Source organism: Mustela lutreola, chromosome 5 (genome assembly GCF_030435805.1).
Source record: "Mustela lutreola isolate mMusLut2 chromosome 5, mMusLut2.pri, whole genome shotgun sequence".
Lineage (NCBI taxonomy): Eukaryota > Metazoa > Chordata > Mammalia > Carnivora > Mustelidae > Mustela > Mustela lutreola.
In genome coordinates, this window is record NC_081294.1 from 25,792,866 (window position 1) to 25,807,801 (window position 14,936).

Here is a 14,936-nt window from a genome sequence, read left to right on the forward strand (position 1 = left end):
GTATACATTCCAAGTTCAGAGATATTAAAATGTGAAAAACAACAGCAACAACCCACAAACCGTACATCTTAGAACCAGTAAAATAAGATACCACCCAATCCATTCTTCGTTGTATACATAAGGAAATAGATCTAGAGGGGTAAGTGACCTGTCCAAGATCACAGAACTCCTTAACCACGAGGCCATTATCCAGACACATCTGACTTCTATTCCAAAGCCAGTTTCATTTCAACATAGAGATTTATTACTAATGAATAATAACAATCCCAACTTTGCAAAATAAACTTGTATTAAGTGCCCTGATTCTCCTTTATGTCAGAAATAACCAGGAGAAGTAGAGGCTGGGTCTTTCCAGACTGTGCTCCTTACACCTTCCTCTCTGGCTCTATTAGAGGACTTGCTTCGCTTTGGGGAAGGGGCCTGGAGGATCAGAATTTCTAAGAGGTGGAAGAGACTTTATTTGTCCTTTTGTGGTGGCTGAGAAGTTCTCCTTGTATAATGAATTGATTTTTTTAAATGAAAAAACCTGGTTCTAAGTACATCTGATTTGCATACATCTTGGAAATATAGTCATTTGTACCCGGGCTCCCCCACTCCCACCTACCTTGAATCTGCTTTCTAGCTGTCGCACTGCCCCCTCATCTCCCCTTTCTCTGCCCACTCCACACTCCACCTGTGTGCTCTGCCCCGCCTTTCTGCTGCCACCCAGCTAGGCTGGAGGCCAGGAGCATCAGACCGAGAGACCCTTTCTCTGCCTGGAAGGCCTTGGAGTTGTCATCCTCCTGCAGAGACACAGTCAGACCCTCAGAGCCTCGGAGCCTCTGGGCTTGGCTGTCACTCAGCCAAGACCTTTCTCCTGCCCTTGCCAACAGGGACCTGAAGTAGCAGTCAGCCTCCTGTACTTTCAGCAAGGACTCCAAGCCAAGGTAGCCATAGTACTACCTCCTTGGTTTCTCATAGCTGCATCTCAAAGCTCCACAGGCAATGTTCTGTGTCAGGTGGGGTCGGAAGAATGCATTTAAATGTCTAAACATCCAAATGTGGAACAAGTGGAGCTTTATTTTTTTTATGATTTTATTTATTTTTGCATAGAGAGCGGGGAGGGGGGAGCTGAAGGGTTGGAGGGGGAGGGATAGAGGGAAAAGCAGATTCTGGGCTGAGTGGGAGCCTGATGCGGGACTGGGTGCAGGACTCAATCCCAAGACCCTGGGATCATGACTGGAGCCAAACGCCGATGCTTAACCAACTGAGCCCCCCAGATGCCCCAAGTGGGTCTGTCTTAACTACAATGGGAGGGCCAATTGTTTCTACGACTTTGGGAAACTTTGGGCAATATCTGTTAAAGCTCCACAAGTCCAGGTTTACTGCCTAGCAATACCTCTCCAGGCTGTATCTACAGATATATGTTCACTAAAAGATATGTTCAAGAATATTCATAGGAGGGGCACCTGAGTGGCTCAGTGGGTTAAGCCTCTGCCTTCGGTTCAGGTCATGATCTCAGGGTCCTGGGATCGAGCCCCACATTGGGCTTTCTGCTCAGCAGGGAGCCTGCTTCCCCTCCCCTCTCTCTCTGCCTGCCTCTCTGCCTACTTCTGATCTCTCTCTCTGTCAAATAAATAAAAAATTAATTAAAAAAAAGAATATTCATAGGAGTCTACGGCCATAACACCCTGAACACGCCCGATCTCGTCTGATCTTGGAAGAATATTCATGGGAGAAACTATTCATATCATTGAACATTGGATACTGTTCAAGTATTCATCAACAAAGAGGTAAAATAAGTTCTATTCTATTCCTGAGATAATATTCAGCAATGAGAATGAATGACTGATACATGCAGCAGCATAGATGGTACTCATAAAGATCATTGAGAAAAAAAAGACATAGGTACAGGTTCTGTGTCATTTTCATGAAACTTTTCTTTTTTCACCCAGTTTTACTGAGATATAATTGATATATTATGGAAGTTGAGGGTGTACCATGTGATGATTTGACCCATGTATATGTTGTGAAATGGTTACTATGATAAAATGTGTTAACACATTCATCAGCTCCCATAATTAAATTTTTTTTACTTGGAGTCTTAACTAAAACCAGGCAAAATTAGTCTCTGGTGTTGTAAGTCAGGATAGGATTTGAACCCGGGCATCTTATTCCAAATTTGGATCTCTTAGCAGTTATGGGATTCTGCCCCACAAGAAGGAGAACATCCCTCTGCCAAGAACCTGTACCGTAGGCATAGAGACGTAGTGTGGTCTTCCATTGACTAAATGGCCTTGGCAATTTAGCCTGCCCGGGGGCAAGTCTGGTGGTCTTCAGTATTAATGAGATTAATTCAGCTTTGAATAACTGAAAGCTGACTAGTTAGTATGAACAATAAGGACATTGATTGCTTACTTAACAGGAAGTCCCAGAAATGTTAAATGGCTCGGTATCCCTAAGTACCCTTGGTTTCACCATCATCAGGGTAATTAGCTTTTCTTCCTCATATATTATCTCCTGTTCACAAGATGGCTGCCAATGCTCCAACTATACAAGACAGAGAAAGGGGCAGAGGAAAAGGGATTGCTTTTAATGGTCAGCTTTCTTTCCCATCTCGTTGGCCATAACTGATTGATGTGCCCACCCCAATGTTCCATTATTGAAAAAAGGGAATAGTAGTTCAATGACTGTCTTTTTCTTTTTTTTTTTTTAAGATTTTATTTATTTATCTGAGAGAGGTAAAGAGAGAGCATGAGTGGGATGTGAAATTAGAAATTTCTTTGTAGGTATTAGAAATCACTTTGATTACAAGTAATGGAAAACAACTCTGGCTGATGAAATCCATAGGCGGCTTTAGAAGAGGCTATAGAAAGCTCACATGCTTAGCAGGAAGGCTGGAGGATCACGCAGGGAATTCGGTAGGAACAAAGTCAGCTCTGGAGGTAAAGAAGCAGGAGCTTCTGGAATAGCCTGGATAGATACCATTGTCTAATGAATGAAAGCCAGCCATTTTCAATTCAATTCTCTGCAGAACATTTGAACTAAAGGCAGGATCAATTTCAGATGGCTTGCAAATTTAAATGTGAAAGGAAAAAAATCAATAAAGCCTTTAGAGGAAAACAGAGGCAGCCCTTTTGGGCCAGACAGGGCAAGGCAGGGTGTCACATACAAGCCAGGCTTGTCTAGGGGAGGACTCCTTATCTAGAGCAGCAGTGGGAGGTAGAGGCAGAGTTCAGAGGTTTGGAGGGGACCTGTTTGTGGGTAAGGGCTTTGAGAAGCAAGCACAGCAGGTACTAGGACTAGGCCTATGGCAGCCTGACTGATTCTAGATCCTTTCATGGTGGCTTTGGTATTCCCGAGACCCCTCCATTCTTAGTCAAGATCAGCTCAGCCTGTTGGGGGGGTGTGTGGGGGGTTGGGGGGATAGGCCTCAAGGCCCACAGCTGAGCAGGGACTGATATCATGCGTCTCCTCTCCTGGTGAAGAGGCTCAGTTAGCTAGGGGCAAAGGATAGGAAACCAGCTTAGCAAGTGCAGAAACCCCGCATTCTTGGGGAAGCTCTCTGAGAGAGCGGAGCACATAGCTCCGAGATCAGAGAGGTTGAGACTCAGGGCCATGGGTTACTTCAGCAGTGGAATAGAGCTGTGGAAGCAGAGACCACATGTTTCGCTTATGTTTTCATGAAAAACAGCTATGACTATTGCACCAGACCTCTTCTAAGCACCTCACATGTACCATCTTTTCAGTCCTCCTGAGAACCCTGCTGTGTACGTTGCCATCACGCTCCTCATTTTACAGATGAGGAAACCGAGGCTTAGAAAGTTTAAGGCACTTGCATCAGATCATGCTCTGTGTCAACTTGATTGGGCCCTGAGGTGCCCAGACATTTGGTCAAACCTTAGTGTGGGTATGCTGGGGAGGGTGTTTTGAGATGAGGCTAACATTTGAATTAGTAGACTGAGAAAAGCAGTCCATTGACTGAAGAGACAGAGCTAGGATTTAAACGTTGACAATATGGCTCCTGAGGTACTCAACTGTTGTAGCCTCTGTTGCCTCTCATGGAAGCCAGGCAGATAAACCTAGACCCTAAAGCAGACTATGGACTGGCAAACAGAATGAATGAGAAGTCAGGAAGACACAGATGCAGATGCATTCCAAGTTTGAGAACTAGAGAGCCAGAAGGGGTGGAGAGCAGGAGGGAGTGTCACAGAGCTGGGGTGTGAGGGAGTGACCGTGTTGAGGCACAATTCTGCTTAGCCCTCATTTACCTTGTACCTCCCTTTGGAGAGCTCCCAAATGTGTTTCTTTCTTTCTTTCTTTCTTTTTTTAAAAGATTTTATTTATTCATTTGATAGAGAGAGGAGACACAGCCAAAGAGGGAATACAAGCAGGGGGAGTGGGAGAGGTAGAAGCAGACTCCCTACTGAGCGGGGAGCCTGATGTGGGACTCGATCCCAGGACACTGGTATCATGACCAGAGCCAAAGGCAGAGGCTTAACAACTGAGCCACCATGGCTCAGTTTATGAGCCATGGTGGCTCAGCATAATCTCAGCATAATCTGAGCCACCATGGCTCAGCATAATCTTTCTTTATTTTTTAAAAAAGATTTTATTTATTTATTTGAGAGAGACAGAGAAAATGCAAGTGAGGGGAGTGGTGAGGGGCAGAGGAGAGAATCTCAAGCAGACTCCATGCTAAAAGCTTGGAGCCCAGTGCAGGGCTTGATCTTGCGACCCCAAGATCATCACCAGAGTTGAAATCAAGAGCCAGACGCTTAACTGACTAAACCACCCAGGCACCTCTTTCTTTCTTTTTTATTTTTCTTAAAATTTTATTTTTTAAGTAATTGCTACACTCAACATGGGGCTTGAACTTACTCCCCAAGATCAAGAATTGCATGTCCTACCAGCTGAATCAACCAGGCGGCCCTGCCCTCCAAATGCGTTTCTTAACATGCATGTGAGACTTCTGACACTAGGTTGATAATGAGAATCTTGGGTTCCTTCAGAATTCCACAATGGAATCTGTCTAGCAAATTCCGTGGCTTTGAGCCATCTTGCATACAATAGCAGACTTCTTCAATACCTGCCTTTCTATCTTGGTAAGCATAGGCAGTGATTCTTGTTTGCTTGTAGGATAGTGTACTTATTAAACCCTGGCCTCCAAAACTCTGTGTGATTCAAAACCACCAAATCTTAACTGCAGTCTGCCCAATCTCCACTCTGAACCCCAATAACACATTCTTTTCCAGACTCTTCCACTTTGCTTTGCTGGCATACTCTTTCCTCTTGTCTTTAAACGTTTAAGTGCCACAAATTCTTCAGGTTCCATTCCCTCCACTTAGGCTTCTGCATTAGGTTTTCCAGAGAAACAGGACCAATAGGGGACATACGTGTATATCCTACATGGACAATATGTGATCTAGATGCTTATTGCAAGGAAATGGCTCATGCAGTTACAGAAGATAAGAAGTCTCAAGATCTACATTGACAAGTTGGAGGGCCAGGAGAGTTTCTGTGCAATTCCAGATCAAGTTCAAAGGCCTCAAACCAGAAGACTGGATGGTGTAAGTTTGAGTCAAAAGCCCATAGGCTCGAGAGTCAATGTTCAAGTTTGAGTCCAAAGTCTAGAAAATAGGCCAATGGGCCAGCTGAGGTAGTCAAGCAAGAGGAGTACCTTTTTACTTGAAAGGGGGCCAGTCTATTTTGTTCTATGGCTGATTTGATGAAGACCATCTATATGAAGGAGAGCCATCTGCTTTACTCAGTCTACTAATTCAAATGTTAATCTCATCCAAAAACATACAGCATACCCAGAATAAGGTTTGACCAAATGTCTGGGCACCCCAAGGCCCAGTCAAATTGACACATAAAATTAACCATAAATGGTGCCTGGGTGGCCTCATTCAGTTGAGTGTTTGACTCTTGGTTTTGGCTCAGGGCGTGATCTCATAGATTGTGGGATGGAACCCTGAGTTGGGCTCTACGCTCAGTGGGGAGTCTTCTTGAGGATTCTCTCCCTCTGCCCTCCCCCCTAAATGAATAAACACATTTTTAAAAAAATTTAACCATCACACCTTCCTTCATTTTTGTTGGAACTATCTGCTCCAAATCCTAAATTGTTACTGGTGGTTACTTGTACAGGGTGCAATCTCAGAAGGAGAAGGGAGAACTTCCATTTTTATTCTTTACTGTTCAAAAAGAGGGGTAAAAGTAAGTAGTGGAACTTTGAATAAATGGTGCTTTTTTGGGGAGCTTTTCTATTTTTTGGTATGTTTTCAAATGATCTATATTAAAAAATGTTATATTAAAAATAATGATCCAACTCCGACTGCCAGTTATAAAAAATGCAGAGGACAAAGGAACACATTTAATAAACCATGTGATACAATAAACAAAACTCATGACTATTGGAAACTATTCAGGACAAACAACCTAGTTTCTTCAACAGAGAAATTGCAAGTGTTATAAAAAGAAGTAGAAGGAAAACCTATGATTAAAAGAGATTTTAAAAACATAGCAACCATTTGCAATATGTGGACATTATTTGGATCCCATTTTTTTAAAAACCCCAAAAAATGAAAATGGAAAAATTCATAGCATTTATGAGGCAATTGGAAATTTAAACACTGACAAGACATTTGACACTAAACTTTTTTTTCCCAAGATTTTATTTATCTATTTGACAGACAGAGATCATAAGTAGGTAGAGAGGCAGGCAGAGAGAGAAGGGGAAGCAGGCTCCCTGCTGAGTGGAGAGCCCGATGTGGGGCTTGATCCCAGGATGCTGGGATCATGACCTGAGCCAAAGGCAGAGGCTTAACCCACTGAGCCACCCAGGCGCCCCTACTTTTTTTTTTTTTTTTTTTTTTTTAGTGTAATGATTGTATTGTGGTTACATATTAAAAAACTTATCTTTTAAAGAAACATACTCAAAATTTTAAGGATGAAATAATGTTATGTCTGAGATTTGCTTCAAAATTAATTGGACAAGGGTGTGGATGGGGCAAAATGGTCATGGTTGATAATTTTGGGGATTAAGTGATACATAGAGGGCTTATTATACTGTTTGGTCTACTTTTGTGTAAGCTGGAAATTCTCTACAAATAAAAAGATTTAAAGAATTATGATACGTCCAGCACAATTTAATTGTAGGTAATTATTTCTACCTCAGCAACAGTGAAAGACTTATTTAAAAATTTAGAGGTTCATTCAAAAGATAGTTGAAAGTTTCAGATGCTAAGAAATTTTCATCTCCATTTTCCTCTCCCACACAATATAATTGTCATTCTGGTTGCAGAGCCAAACCCGTGTGAAACCGCATACAACACAAAGTAAATTGTCAGCTCACTTCTGGTTTCTGGCTGCAGCTCAGCCCTGAGTTGGCTGTGTTCCTTCAGGTTCCCAGCTGAAGCCTTGAATGAGGCTCTTCCTGCTACAGAGACAGGAGTCAGACACTGGGGCTTATGTAAAACCCAGAGGGGTCGCCAAGATGATTAAGATATGGCCCCCGCCCTCAAGAACATGAGTCCACCATTATGCCCAAATGGCGAACGATCCACAGTTCTCAGGACATGTTCCAGAGTGTGAGATATGTCCAACTCTCAACTCCCTTCTATCATTACACTTTCTCCTTCAAGAATTCATCCTGCTTCACAGCTTTCTACTCATCCACAAGGCCATGATTTCCCAGGCTCATGCCTCTAGCCCTGCCCTCTCTCCTGATTGCCTACTCAAATGTTGACTTTGTGACCTTCCCATCTCAATGCTCAAGGGGATTCTGTGTAACAGGGCTCCAGCTGTTTCCTCAAGGTTCCCCCGTACCCCTGTGTCCTTCCAGAGAAGTCATCCCTGATGCTTCTCTTTTCTTTGCTGTCCACATCCAGCTCTAGCTGCTTACTAAGTCCCAAGGACTCTACCCTCAAGCTGTTTCCCAAACCTGACTCCCGCTCACCACTTTACTGCTACTGTTCGATTCAAATCACTAGTGTCTGTCATCTGAGTCACTGCAGTAAGCTTCCAACTGGTTTTGCAACTTCCTGCCTTTTTATTTGTATCGATGAAGATTAGGTTTTAGAGATATTAAATCAGATTACAAGTCACCCCCTGCTTCCCTCTCAACTCTCTCTAGTGGCTTCCTTTTCTACTTACAACAAAATTCAAATTCCTTCCATGGCTGACAGACTCTTGCCTACCTGCTGATTCCTGCTCCTTTTGGCTCATTCTCCTCTGGCCCCTAGACTTGGTGACGCTCTTTGAATGTCTGCAACAGCTTCAGGTCCTAGTATTTGCTCTTTCTCTACTAGTTGGTTCTTCCTTAAAACTTCTTACAGCTTGTTCCCTCCCTTGGTTTCAACTGCCTACTTAGATGTTAGGTTCTAATAAGTGTCTTTTCTCTGCTCTCTATAAAAGAGCCCGACCTCTTCTTATCATTTACCCTCCTGTACACCCTATTTTTTTGTATAGCACTTATGACCACTTAAAATGATATATTTATGTTTATTTCCTTATTTTCTGTTTCCTTCCCCTCCTCCTCCCAGGAATGCAGGCTTCAAGAGGCCAAGGACTTTGTGTGTTTCACCATTGTATCTCTAGGGCTTAAATCAGTGACTGAATAAGTATTTGTTGAGTGAATTCAGTGAATGCATCTTCTAGGACTGGTCTGATACAGACTTATCTTCTCTACAGAATGGGAAAATAAAAACACCAGCTTGTTATCATACTTAGACTCTCAGAGGGCAGGCGTAAGCTATGGAGTTCATGTGAATTTCCATATGGGCTATCGGGGATTCTTTACTCAAGAGTCTGATACTGGTACCTTGGGACTGACACCTGGCCCCCAGGACTGAACCCACATTTAATCAGAGATCATTAACTTTACCTTAACCTTCTTAGCGGTATTCTAAAAAGAAAGCAACTCACCCCAGCAGGAACACTCATAGTTGGCCCATGAGCACTGGTTAGGTGCTGGGGAGAAAGGGTTTGAATGCAGCCTCCTCAGTGAGTCTCAAATGATCTTTAGGTCCAATTGTCTTGTAACTGTCTCCTGGGGAGAGAAGTCTTGTGCTAAAATGAAAGAATTAGTTAAGCTTCAGAACAGTAGATAGCAGCACAGTGTGGCTCTGTTTGGTGACCTTGTACAGTTTAACCCAGGTTGGAAGAAACTAAGTGTTTCATGTCAGCAGGAACTGAGGGGAGTCCGTACCTCACCCGTGACCCCAGAGATACGAGAGATGTTATAGGGGATGGTGGGGGCACCAGCCAGAGTGGGGGGGGGGGTGAAGACTTGTGCAGCAAGTCTCAGTGTGTGTCTGGTGAGTAGTGACTGTTGGGATGACAGGAGAAGTGTGCAGTAAACTCTGGGGATATGCCCAGCAAGGGGTTGGATTAAATTATGTTTAGAACACTTTCATTTAAAAAAAAAAGATTTTATTTATTTATTTGAGAAAGAGAGAGAGCGAGCATGAGAGGGGAGAGGGTCAAGGAGAAACAGACTTCCTGCTGAGCAGGGAGCCTGATGTTCAACACAAACCTGGAACTCAAGGATCATGACCTGAGCTGAAGGCAGTCTCTTAACCAACTGAGCCACCCAGGCACCCCTCATTTTTTTTTTATAGATTATATTTATTTATTTGAGAGAGAGACAGTGAACACTAGCAGAGGGGAGAGGCAAGGAAGAGGGAGAAACAGACTCTCCACTGAGCAGGGATCCTGATGCAGGCATCGATTCCAGGACCCTGAGAAGGTGGACACTTAACAGACTGAATCATTCAGGTGCCCCTAGAGCTCTAAAAAAAATTTTTTTTAAGATTTATTTATTTATTTTGGAGAGACAAAGAGAGAGAGCATGCAAGCTAGGGGAGGGTAGAGGGAGAGAGAATCTCAAAGAGAGTGGGGAGCCCAGTGTGGGGATTGATCCTCCGACCTTGAGATCACTACCTGAGACAAAATCAAGAGTCAGATGCTCAACTGACTGAGCCACCCAGGCATCCCTGGAGCCCTTTGATTTTTAGGACAGGTAATAAATTATATATTTTAGAAAATTTTCTATTATTAAAAGGTGAGGGCTGGGGGATCCTGGATGGCTCAGTCAGTTAAGCATCTGCCTTCAGCTCAGGTCATGATCCCAGAGTCCTGGGATCAAGCCCCGCATCGGGCTCTCTGCTCAGTGGGGAGCCTGCTTCTCCCTCTCCCTCTGTGTTCTCTCTCTCTCAAGTAAATAAATAAAATCTTAAAAAAAAAAAAAAAAAAAGAAAGAAAACGAAAAAACAAAACGCTGGATCAGTCAGGTTTTCCTGCAATGATTTTGTGTAAAAAAACAAAAACAAAAACACAAACTAACTCAAATTTCAGAGGCCTATATCAATATCACCACATCTGTGCTTCTCACCATAACCACTGGAGTGGTTCTGCTTCAGGCTGTGGGTCCGGTTCAGGTCAGCTCCCTGTGTCTCTTACACTTGGACCAGCAGTTTCTCCTGGCACACGACTGAGGTCCAGGAAGCCACGCCAGACCTTGCAAGCACATTTAAAGCCTCTGCTTCGGTGACGTTCACGAATGTTCCATTAACAAACAAACCCCAGAGTCCAGCCCGACATCAATAAGGCATGAAGTCACTGTACTGGGAGACCCTACGAAGTCGTGGATGTTTCTTTTCTTACTGGGAGGAAGTGAAGGAGCAGTAACCCAATACCCTACAGGGCCCATAAGAGCTGTTTCGAGGCACAAGTGAGTTACCATGGAAACATCTTGAGGGAGAAGAGTACAATCTCCACCATAGGACCGTACAGCCAAGATTGTTCCTTTGTTATTCTTACTTTGATACATATTCCTTGATTTTTACCCTCCAGGCTAAAATTTGAGCCTCCTTGATTTCTACCCCCAGGCTAAAATATGAGCCTGTGGAAGCTCAGGTTACAAGGCCATGAATTTCTGTCTCTGGCAGGAAGCACCAAGGCTGAGAACTTGAGCAGAGTAGAGGCTGCAGCTTGTCACGGAAGGGGCTGTAGGTTCCGGCAGTGAAATGCAGCAGCCAGGCCCAGCGTAGAAAAATAAAGCTCTTGGGTCTTTTTCAAGTTTGTTTAAAATGACAGGTAAGGTCTCCCTTGCTCTGCATTTATGAGCTTGGTTCCACCATGACTTCCTAAGTCATAACAACACTCAGTGTACTGACATTGTGTGAAAATCAAGATCCCATGCAACTGATATTTCCATGTAATGGAAAGTTGCCCCTTCAAGTGCCAAAACGGTTTATTTTAACCACTTTTTAAAAATAGAAATTGCTTTAAAATATGTAACTTAACAGTCTTAAAAAACAAAGAGACCTAAACATAATTCAGTCTTTTCCTAAAGCCACAGGATATTTAGGGTGCCTGGCCGGCTCAGTGGGATAAGTGTCCACATCTTGATTTTGGTTCAGGTCATGATCTCAGAGTCCCGAGACTGAGCCCCGAGTCAGGCCCTATGCTAAACATGGAGCCTGCTTGGGATTCCCTCTCTCTCTCTCCCTCCCCTTTCCCATTGCCCCTCCCCCTCCTCTCACTCTCTCTCACTCAAAATTAATTAAATAATTATGTGGGTGCCTGGCTGGCCGAGTTGGAGGAGCATGAGATTTTTGATCTTAGGATTGTGAGTTTGAGCCCCACATTGGCTGTGGTTATGACTTAAATAAAATTTTTTTTAATTAAAAAAACAGTGAATTATGACAACCTGATCAAAATAAAATTTCTGTACTACCAAAGATACACACTCAATTTACAAAGCAAGCAAAAGACTACAAAGAATAGTTATCACAAATACAAAAGGCAAAATATTAGCATCTAAAATATATAAAGAATGCCTATAAATAATAAGGAAAGATAACCTGATATAAGTATGGGCAAAGGATATGAACGGACAGTTCTGTGAAGAGGAAATACAAATGGCCAAAACCATAACAAGTTGTTGTTCATGCTCCCCAGTGATAGAGACATATGTAGTAAACCAAAACAAAAATATCCTTTTTACCTGTCCTATTTGGCAACAATGTAAAAGATCACTTATAACCAACATTGATGAAGATATGGGGAAACAATTATTTGCACACATTCTGGCTTAAGTGCAAATCATGTGTAGACTTTTTGGAAAGCAAATTGTCAGTCTTTATTAAATTTTTTAATGTTTATACATTCAGTTTCCAGATGGCTTGCCTGAGGACACTTGCATGTGTGCTGTGAAACATATAGGATCTTCCCTGGCACCCGTTCATTGTGTGAAAGACTAGAGACAATCAATGGGGAGGGTGTTAAAAAAAAACTCTGGTTGGCCCATACTATATGATGGGGGAACTTCCATTTTTTTCTGGTCTCATATTTCCAGTGAGAGGAAATTAGAGTCCCACCCCTGTCCCCTTATTCGGACCTCTCTATGGGAAGAGGGGGAAGTCTATGATTAGTGAATTTGAAAGAAAGAACTGGACATACTCAGCCAAGTTCTTTCCTTTTTCTCTTTTTTGATGACCCTGCCATGCATTTTGACCTGTTTTCTATTGCCTGACACAGTAGTAAATGAATGAGGAAGCCTATCTACTTCCACCCATCTATCTAATTATAGGCTGAACCGCTTGTAGCCAAAGATTTGAATCCGTGTTCTATCCAGTGCTCCATGAAAAAGCAGACACTGTGGTCTACTGTCTATTCTTCGGGTGCTTCTGTTTTGGGATGGGAATAAAGAACTGTAAATAGTCGCCTTCTAGAAACCCAACAGCTTGGAACCTTAAGCAGTGACTGGGACTGGCTTTAAGAACAGAAAACAAGGGGTGCCTGGGCGGCTCAGTGGGTTAAAGCCTCTACCTTCGGCTCAGGTCATGATCCCAGTGTCTTGGGATCCAGCCCCGCATCAGGCTCTCTGCTCAGCAGGGAGCCTGCTTTCCCCTCTCTCTGCCTGCTTCTCTGCCTACTTGTGATCTCTGTCTGTCAAAAAAAAAAAAAAAAAAAAAAGAACAGAAAACAACACATGGAGAGATCGTGCTCCTGGCGCAACCAGGACTGCTAGCATCAGGCTTTGTTGCTGTTGTAGGAAGGACAGGGCCAAGGTTCACTTTGCCCTTGACTGTTTGAAAACAGTTTGAAATGTGGTCACTTTTTATATCAGCTTTTAGGGTCAAGCAGGAAACTAACCTCTTAGATTTGTTTGGCTTGTCTACAGGTTAAGAGTCACTTCCACCATGCTGACCAATTATATAACCTCTGACCATGACTTAGGATTTTAGAGACTCAAAAAATATAGCTTCATCATCAGAATGAATGTGTCTGTGTGTGCGCATGCTTGTGCATGGGTGTGTGATAAACTTTTTTTTTTTTTTTAAGATCTTATTTATTTGACAGAGAGAGAGAGAGCATGAGCAGAGAGAGAGGGAGAGGGAGAAGCAGGCTCCCCACTGAGCACGGAGCCAGACGTGGGGCTCAATCCCAGGATCCTGGGACCATGACCTGATCTGAAGGCAGATGCTTAACTAACTGAGCCGCTCAAGTGCTCCATTAATAAAATATAAAAAAAAAAATACAAAAAAGTACTCAAGTGAGCACTACCAATACCCACCACTCAGTCAAAATAGAAAACATATCTTATTAGCAACTTTGCCAACCTTTTGGGTTAAAGTAGAACAACTCAATAGAATTACTACAAAGACAAAAGCTAAGAAGGTGATTAAAAGACCACATCTAGGAGTCAAAGAGTCAAAGAAGAACAAGTTGTTTCAAAGGAGTCTGAAAAATCTGCTTGAAGGGGTGCCTGAGTGGCTCTGTCAGTTACATGTCTGTCTCTTGATCTCAGCTCAGGTTTTAATCTCAGGGTTGTGAGTTCTAGCCTGCGTTGGCCCCCATGCTGGGCATGGAGCCTGCTTTTTTAAAAAAAAAAATCTGCTTTAGGATATAGCAGTGGAAGAATGCAAGCAAAATAAATGAAGAGATTGTCTTTGAAAAGATTGAGATCTGAGAGCCTTGGCATCATTGTTTGGTCCCCAGAGCATCAGCATGAAGGTCACTAGGAACTTGATAGAAATGCAAATACTCTGGCCCTTCTCCAGACCTATTTCATGCAAGTTCCAGGGGTAGGGCCCAGCAACAAGCCTTCCAGGAGATTCTGATGCCTGCTAAAAGATCGAGAACTATCTTAGAGCACAGGCTAGGTGGAATTGAAAGAGAAAATGACAAATTTTGTCATGAACTACCATACCTTTAAAAAAAAAAAAAAACAGTAAACAACACATGGAGAGATCGTGCTCTTCTAAGGGCCCCTTCTTCTTTCCCCACAGTCATTTACCCTCTGCCGGAGGCCACATCCCTCTGCCCCTTTCCCTATTAAGACAGTATTTAATCTTGAATTCTAAAGCCCCTTCTAGGAGTTACTCATTTTCTCCTGGCTATTTCCCATGTGCACATGAGATATACATGTTAATAGACTTATGTTTGTCTTTCTCATGTTAATATGTCTTTTATTACCGGGGTCTCAGTTAAGAACTTAGAAAGGGTAGAGGGAATTTTTTTTTTTTTTTTTTTTTTTTCCCAATACCTACCCCCAGGATGGAATTGTTCGATTCAGGAAGATGATATTAGAATTTGTTTGCTGTTGTCATTTGTTTGAAGATGAATGCTTTCAGGAAACCCAGAACTCACTGATTTAATGTTTCTTTCTCAGGGACCCCACAAGATGAATTCCAGGTGATTATGTTAGAAAAACAGTATCTGGGCCAGAAAGCAAAAGGTTGGTGGGAATGAAGGCACTCAGACCCAGTTAGCATTACCAGCCACACAGGAGTCAGAGAAGAGAGTGAATGGACATAAATAACTAGCTAAACTGCTTGGAATCATCCGGAAGGAGGATGGGAACTACAGGGGATATGGAACCCCAGAGGTTTATCTCATTACTATAGAAAAAGATCTGGCAGAAGAAAGTAATTCAAGACCTAAAATTC